Source organism: Scomber scombrus, chromosome 14 (genome assembly GCF_963691925.1).
Source record: "Scomber scombrus chromosome 14, fScoSco1.1, whole genome shotgun sequence".
Taxonomy (NCBI): domain Eukaryota; kingdom Metazoa; phylum Chordata; class Actinopteri; order Scombriformes; family Scombridae; genus Scomber; species Scomber scombrus.
Genome location: NC_084983.1, coordinates 855,706 through 864,826, shown reverse-complemented (window position 1 = coordinate 864,826; position 9,121 = coordinate 855,706). Strand labels below are relative to the sequence as shown.

The following is a 9,121-nucleotide window of genomic DNA, read 5'->3' as shown; positions in this document are numbered from 1 at the left end:
ATGCTGTTAGTAAAACCACAAATATTCCACTCTAAAAATATTTATACTATCAGTCTTGTGTGTATTCTGTCATTGTGCCTCTGTCTCCTCCTCACCATAGTAACAGCTGGTCAATACCTGCACTTTAAACATATTATTTATAGACGCAGTTACCATCAGCAAAATTACCTTCAGGTTTAGTAAATCACAATGTGTGTGCTAAATAACATATTTGCATTTTCTCCTCCCTGTATTTTGCACTGGGGTTAAATATTCATTATGACAAACATACTTCAGACTACTCAGAAATGCTCAGACAGAGGGTTATTACTAATGTCAGGTTGAGTAGGAAGCAGAAAATGGAGAAGTCAAAAGACTTTGGTTTTGTTATGGAGCAGTTTGTGGAAAAGGTTAGAGATGGACCAGATTGTGTGTGTTGTGTTTGCTATAGGTTGTTGTTCAGATATCAGGTTATAAGTTGTGAAAGGGACGTTTATAGTAGAAGTTTAGCAACAGCTGGTATTGCAGACAGGTGCATTAGTGAGAAATATCTGCATAAATGTAATGACGAGTGCGTTGTGCCCTGTCAGTTGATGTCGTCTAGAGGTCAGCTTTGGATTTGTCATACGTGTCATCGTAAGATTAGTACAGGTCAGATGCCAGCTGAATGTTGGAATAACAACTTGGACCTTGATCCCGTTCCACCTGAACTGGAATGTTTGAATAGTCTAGAGCAGCATTTGATAGCTTTACATATCCCATTTATGAAAATGTTGGCATTGCCTAAAGGAAGGCAAAATGGTGTTCACGGTCCAGTGACCTGTGTTCCAGCCAACATTAGACAGACTAGTAATGTGTTGCCACGTTCAAGTATGGAAGGGTCTCTATTGAAGGTCAAGTTGAAGCGTAAGTTGACATATAAAGGGTATTACCAGTATCACTTTGTGGATGCGTTGCATGTAAGACTGGCGCTAGAGTATTTAGAAAGTAACAATGTTCTTTATAAGGATATAGAGTATAATGAAGAGTGGGTTAATGAGTTTTGTAGGCAGGAAGAGGCTAAATCAGGTAGTGAGGATAAAGTTGTAGAAAAGGATGAACAGGTTGGCAAAGAGAGCAAGGTGACTGGTCAGGGTAGTTGTGATGTTGTAGAAGAATCATCAGACATATTACAAGATGAAATGTTACATGACAGGCAACAGCACCGCATGTATCAGGACACTTGTCTTATGCCTGTTGATATTGGTCAGGAAGCATTAGACCAGTATTTTGATGATATAGTGAATATTGCGCCCGCAGAGGGGAATAGTCCAGTAAAGTTGCTTTCTGACCAGTCAAATGAAGCAAAGTGTTTCCCCGTGTTGTTTCCTCTGGGTAGTAAGACCTTCCACACAGTCGCCCATATCGGTTGACACTGTCGCTTTATCTTAAAAATAGGATAATGCACGCTGATGGTCGTTTTGCGCGTAATGTAGAGTACATATTTTTTGCGCAGTACATGGCTGAAATGGATGGGGTGGTGTCGGGTGTTTCTGTGGCTTTGCGTAAAGGTAAAGGAGGTCAGACGTCTCAAAGGATTAGTCAGAACATGTTAAAGGACGAGGAGTCTTTGAAGCAGTTGTTAGGGTTTGATGATGGGTATAGGTTTCTTAGGCCAATTAGAGGAACTCCAGCTTTTTGGCAGTCGGTTCAGAAGGACGTCATGGCTTGCGTGCATCAGTTAGGGATTCCGACGTGGTTTTGTTCGTTTTCGTCTGCAGATCTGCGCTGGCAAAATCTCCTGACCAGCATCCTGAAACAGGAAGGCAGAACGCAGACGGTAGAGGATTTGGAGTGGGCAGACAGGTGTGAGTTGCTGCGTCATAATCCGGTCACAGCTGCGAGGATGTTCGACTACAGATGGCATTGTTTTCTGAGAGAGGTTCTCATGTCTCCGTCTCAACCAATTGGCAAAATCGTTGACAGCGCTCCCCAAATTGATAAGAACACAGATGAGGAGGTGGTCGAGTTTATTGATAAGTACGTTAGCTGCGAGTTACCGTCACATGATGACGCATTATTGGATGTTGTGTCATCAGTTCAAACGCATTCAAAACGACATTCAAAGTCGTGCAAAAAAAAGCACACCACGTGTCGCTTTAATTTTCCAAAACCTGTTTCTGCACGCACATTTATTTGTAAAACAGCAGTAAAAGAATGCACGTGCGACACAAAAAAGGCAAAAGAGACGAGGAAGTATCCTGCTTCCAAAAACAAGCCAGTCTGTAAGTGTTTAGATGGCGACGATAGAATGCAAAAAGAGACGGCACAAGACATTCTGAAAGCTGTTAAAGATGTTGTGCCGTATGCTAGTGTAGAGGAAATATTTGAAGAGGCCTATAGGAGAATGGAGAAGAAGACTACGGTAGTTTATAAGAGAGGGGTGAACGAGGCTTGGGTGAACCAGTATAACAAGAAGTTGTTGAAGTGCTGGAACGCTAACATGGACATTAGCTTTGTCACTGACCCCTATGCAGTAGTCGTATATATCATATCGTACATTACGAAAGGAGAGAGAGAAATTGGCCTATTATTGAATAATGCCCAAAAAGAAACAAAACAAGGAAATCTCTCTGCTAAAGAAGCTTTAAAGAAGTTAGGCAGTGTATATTTACACAACCGGGACGTTTGTGCCCAGGAGTCAGTGTATAGGCTAACGGGCATGCATCTGAAGGAGTGTTCCAGAAAGGTTGTTTTTGTGCCGACAGGGAACAACATAGTTAAGATGAGTTTACCCCTTAGTGTTTTGAAGCAGAGGGCGTCTTCCCACGATCTTAGGCCAGAAGATATGTGGATGACGAGCATAATGGACAGGTATAGGAACAGGCCTCAGGATGACTTATTTGAGAAGATGTGCATGGCTACATTTATGTCTGAGTATCGCGTTCTCAGCGTAAACGAAAAGTCTCCTAACAGAATTACATTGAGAAATGGTTTGGGATTCATCTTGAGGAGAACACGTAGTCAGTTTGCGGTTGTTCGTTACATTCGTTATAGTTTAGAGAAACAAAATGAAGATCATTTTCAGAGTCTGCTGCAGTTGTTCCTTCCTCATAGAACTGACTCAGACCTCCTGCCCAAACCTGAAGGCTTTGAGCTGTTTGAACAGTTCTATAAGGATGGTAAGGTGACATTTAGTGATGGCTCCGTGTGTTCAGTTGAGACCGTGGTAAAGGGGAATAGGGCAAAGTTCGAGATAGATTTGGAGCGAGCTCAGGAGATTTCTGAGCAGCGCGATGTAGATGAAGACGCTTGGGGTGCGCTGTGTCCTGAACAGGAAGTGGAACGCCTTGAATGTTTAGAGGAAAGAAGGCAGCAACAGGGAGAAGAGCAGTTGATAGAATATTTTGAGAATATCCCGGATTTGGATGTTGGTAGCAGACAGGTGGTGCAGTTAGAGAGCGACAGGAGCATCATGTCTAGAAGTGAGGGTTTAGCTTTATTTAGATCTCTTAATGAGACACAGATGGCCATTTTTTACAGGGTGAGACAGTGGTGTTTGCAGAAGGTGATGGGTAAAAACCCAGAGCCTCTGCATGTGTTTGTGACAGGCGGTGCAGGGACGGGAACAAGTCATTTAATTAGAGCTATTCAGTATGAGGTAGGGAGGCTCTTGTCAACTCTTTGTCATCAACCAGACGATATTTCTGTATTGTTAACTGCTCCTACAGGCATAGCTGCATACAATTTAAATGCAGCAACAATTCATCACACATTGAGTATTGGCACACATGCTAGTTTACCTTACATCCCTTTGGGTGAAGATAAACTAAACTCTCTAAGAGCCAAATTGAGGAACCTCCAAATTCTAGTCATTGATGAAATAAGTATGGTTGATCACAATCTGTTAGCATATGTTCATGGTAGGTTGAAGCAGATTAAACAGATGTTTGCTGAGTTGCTGAACAGGTTAAGAGTGCGTTCCAAGGACACCCCCATGTTAGAGAGCGACATAAAGATGTTGAAGGCTCGTGAGACAGGGGAACAGAGCTCCGCTTTGCATATATTCCCAACTAATGCACAAGTGAGTGAGCACAATCTGACCCAGCTGTTTGACATGTGTCCCGATTATGTCACGATAGAAGCACAAGATTTTAGGAATAAAAGGAAAACGGGGAAATTAGAATTGATGGTAGGGCATCACAGTAATGCGTCGGACACATGTTTACAAGAGAGTTTGTGTCTAGCTAGGAATGCGCGTGTCATGTTGTGTAAGAATGTAGATGTAGAAGATGGTCTGGTCAATGGCGCATGTGGCACAGTAACTCATATAGATTTTGGAGAGAATAAAACGTTTCCTCGAACAGTTTATGTCAAATTCGATGAGGAGAAAATTGGCTCACAGAGGAGGAAACAACGTGCAAATGCGGCAGTAGAATGCAGGTATTCTACTGCTATTGATCCAGAGCAGGACAGGGCCAGTTTCCTCTGAAGCTAGCGTGGGCGTGTACTGTACACAAAGTGCAGGGATTGACTGTTAATGAGGCTGTCGTGAGTTTGAAGAAGGTGTTTGCACCTGGGCAGGCGTATGTAGCACTTAGTCGTGTTAGGGCTTTGTCGGGACTGATCATCAGGGATTTTAAAGAGAAGACCATCTATTGCAATGGCACCATAAAGGAGGCCATGGATAGCATGCCTCCATTTTTAATTGAACAGCCACAGCCTTAATTAAATGCACACAGTTTCTCTGTGTATTTAATGAACGTTCAAAATTTAAGTCGCCACCGTTCAGATTTGGTGTCTTGCACACAGCATTTACAGCCTAACTATTGTTGTCACAGAAACGTGGCTCACTGCACAATCCTCATCAGACAGTGTCAAAATTGATGGGTACACTTTCCACAGTCGTCCTCGAGGTTTGTGTTACAGCAGCAGTAACCCCAAACTGTTAGAGCTACAGGACTTAGAACATGGTGGAGTTGGTTTGTACAGTTTAGGCAATATGGACTGTGACATTCTGCAGGTACCCAATTTGAATCTGGAGTGTTTGGTGTGCCTGTGTACCAAATTTAACATATTGATGGCAGTAATTTATCATCCACCATGTTATCCAAATTCTTTATTTAAACAGAATCTGGGGAAATTACTCGATTGGTTAAATCCAATCAGTAACACGATTGTAGTAATGGGAGATTTTAATGAAAACATTCTGAACAGATCATCAATTTGTAAATTCATGGGTAAAAAAGGATTTAATCAGCATGTAACACAAGCAACTACAGAGAAGGGGACATTGATCGATCATGTTTATGTTAAAACAACACAGTATGATGTAGAATGTGCAGTGATGCCCACGTACTTCAGTGATCATGAAGGTATTCTGTGTAGATTTAGTGTGAAAGATGATCAGGGGCATTTGGATGACCAGTATTCTACTTTATCAATAGCTATCTCCAGATGTTATTGTTTTGAAAACAAAGCACTGCTAATTCAGTGAGTAACATGTCACTTCTTGTCAGTTCTTCACAATAAAAGCCTCCTGTTATTTAATCATTTAAAAGCCTTTGCATATAGAGACATGAGCTCAAATGGACTGTGAAAAGACAGTGTATACTGAAGAGCTGCTTAAAGGGCCAGTGTACGATAAATAAGGAGTTTTGTGAACTGTGAATCATGCAGAGCTACTCTAGCAGAGTAGTGGTAATAGAACAGAAAATGAGGATAATAGATCCCCTTTCAGGATAGGGAAAGACCGTGTTTTTAATTAAATATTAAGTCAACATTTCCTGACAAAGACCATGATATTGTTCTTGGTTTTATACTGAAAATAATGCACTAGGGTCACGTGATGGCAAGCTAGAGAACACATGTTGAAACGACAGCTCTGTATACACTGATTAAATAAACGATTTTTGAGTACTGACAGCCGAAAATAAAAGCTTAAACCGCTTACTAAATGCAAAAGAGGCCGACTAGTATCCTCATACATGTCTAAAAGAAAGAGTACGACAGCGAGAAAACCCCGCGGTACAGCAACGACAACGGCTAGCAAAGAGGCAACGTTATTAGCCATGTCTGCCCAGGAGGAAGGTGCAGAACGGGAGTACAGCTCAGCCGAAATAATGGCCGCTATCAACGAGGGAAACAAAACGATAACTAGCAAGATTGAGGACTTAAACTCGACCCTAAAAACTTTGCAACAGAAAACTACACTTATTGAGAAGAAACAAGAAGATCTGGAAGGCGGCCTTAACAGGCTCGACAGCAATGTGGATAGCATGTCCAGGCGCCTCGCTCAAACAGAACAAACGGTACAGGAGTTGAGAGTAAAGTTGGATGACATGGAAAACCGCTCCAGGAGATGAAATCTCTGCTTGACGGGACTACCAGAAGGGTCTGAAGGAAGTGCTCCCACCAAATTTGTGGAGAAATGACTGCAAAACATCCTAGGAACTGACAACTTACTTAACGGAGTGGAGCTGCAGCACGCCCACAGGACACTCGTCCTGAGACCGAAGCCTGGCCAGCCGCCGCGGGCGATAATAATGCAGTTCCTCCGGGACCAGGATAAGGAGCGGGCCTTGACGTCCGCGCGACAGCAAGGTACACTGCGACATGAAAACAACATCATCCGACTCTACCCGGATTATTCATTTGAGCTTCAACAGAAAAGGTGAAGGTTTGACGAGACGAAGAAAATCCTGCGGGAGAAAAGAGTTGAATATGGACTGGTTTATCCTGCTCACTGCTACTGAAACATGCTGGTAAGGATCAGCTACACAGATCCAGATGAAGCCCGTAAATATGCCGAAAATCTGTCCATGGCAAACTAAACATAAAGACACTTTAAGGACACCTGTTTACCTTTCACTCAGTTTTCATTTAATACGGAGTGTGCTATATGACTCTCCTGAGAGGACAAGGACATTGACTTTGGCGCGTACATCGGAGTGAATGAATCACAGCCGAGCCTGCACTATTGGTGAAGACATACTCAACAGTTCCTGTCGGAGAGACTTTTCTTGGAGTATCTGAACAACACCACAAAGATGGGAAGCCCATCTATCCCTAGACTACTGACCACCCAGCCAAACAGAGATGGGGTTGTAAACAGATTTGGTTTCTAAGGATGGACGATAAACGATTCTCCTCATGCCATCACCGTTTTTGTTTTGTTTTTGATAAGTAGTCTACATCGTGAGGGTAAGTTATTTCATTTTTTCTGCCTACAACCTTGTTTCAGACAGTGAACTTTAATTTACTTTATGATTGCCCTTGAATTTTTGATATGTATGGTTGTGGTTGGGAGGGAAGAAGGATTGTTGTTTTTGTGCATTTAATAGTTTGTTTATCTCAGTTCCTTTTTTCTTTGCTTTGCTCTGGGGCAGTGCAGTCAAACCTAAACCAAATGCTAGGAAAATTAGCCACCAATTCAGGGTGCCCGCATGCCAAATCATGCTGGGATATACACAGAGTTTAAAAATACTCAAAACCATTCCTGATGACTACCTGGCGATTGTTATCCTGGAATATTAATGGCATACATAACCCAGTGAAGAGAAAACAAACACTAACTTACTTAAAGAGAAATAAGACAGATATATGTTTTCTTCAGGAAACTCACTTGAATACTAAAGAACATGAAAGGTTAGGTAAGATCTGTGGAGGCCAGATATTCTTCAGTTCCTTTACTACCAGCTCTAGAGGTGTCTGCATCCTCATAAACAAACACTTTCCCTTTATACCAGGAGGAAGATTTATATTGGTCAAGGGTAAGGTGTTATTTGATGTCATTACCCTGGTCAACGTCTACGCCCCCAATTATGATGATTTAAACTTTTACCAGTCTTTATTTTTAAAACTTAGTGGAGCAGAAAGGGACATAATTATAGGGGGCAACCTTAATTTGACCCTAAACCTTAAGCTAGATCGCTCCTCTAATAAAAATCCTGTGAAATGCAGATCGAGAAAAGTAATCAACTCCTATATAAAGGATCTGGGATCATGTGACATATGGAGATACACACATACTAATACCAAAGAATACTCATAGAAAATATAGTAACTGTAAATTATTATGTATTGTTTTGTAGTGAAGAAAATGTTTCATTTAGATTACCCTAATGTTCATTATTGATACTTATTTTACTTATTACTATACTTATAATTATTTAAAAGTACACTTACTACTGCACACACATACTACTGGAGGAATACTGCACTTTAAAGTAGAACAGTAAAACAATTAGCTTTACAACCCCCCACCCCCCTCCCCAAATGCACTTATTGAAACTTGTATGTACTTCATGATAGTAGACTTTATTTTTACCTGGGTCAGCATCTTTTGACTTGCCAGATGTGTAATTAACATTTATTCCTCATTATATTAATGTAAGTGGCATTACTATGTGTTCCATTCAAAATGTATTTCCTGCCGCATATTAGTATAAACATCATTTCTTAGAGACAGTTGACAGGAAATATCACAACATAGACACAAATACTAGCGCTGCAAGTTTAGTCACAAAACCTTCACCCTTTTTGACCATTTTAAACTGATCAGAGGGCGATGTGTTCAAAAAATTACTTGAATCGCTGTCTTTCTTGTTCACTCTGGCTGTCAACTTTGACAATGGATTGGCAGTACGGCACTGTTGCCACACTCTACTTAGCTTTAATCAGGTCATGATAATAAGTTGCAAACTCCCTCTGTGTGTTTCTCTTTTACACAAGAAGACCTTCATGAATAATTGGTGGGGGAAGGTGGCTTGGGGCAGAGGGGGGCAGGCCAAAGCAGCAAGGCTTTTGAAGTTGTCCATTTCATAACAGAGAAAATAATCTAAGCTGAGGGAGAAAGAAAGTCCCTGAGGGAGTTGAAGGAATATGGCTGTCTTGAGTAATAAAATATCGGATGTCTAAGGACGGGATTTATTCTGAAGACAAACTTGCAGACTGTAAGACGTGTTTGTATCTGTGCCTGTCATGCCAAACTGAAGAAGACATGACTGAAAAATAACAAACTGTATCAGTCAGCTGTAAGAAAAGCAACTTATAATTATTCATGTCATAGTTGCTCTGTGTATGGACATGTGCACGTCATATGGAGCCATTGAGACACATACAGGGATACATAGAGGGCATAAAGAATCCACATGTTCTGACT

The 9,121-nt window shown here is 41.4% G+C and overlaps 1 pseudogene; it reads left to right on the top strand.

Moving 5' to 3' along the window:
* The first annotated feature begins 287 nt into the window (after window positions 1–287).
* Window positions 288–6,007, top strand: LOC133994315 (uncharacterized; annotated as a pseudogene).
* Window positions 6,008–9,121: the final 3,114 nt, after the last annotated feature.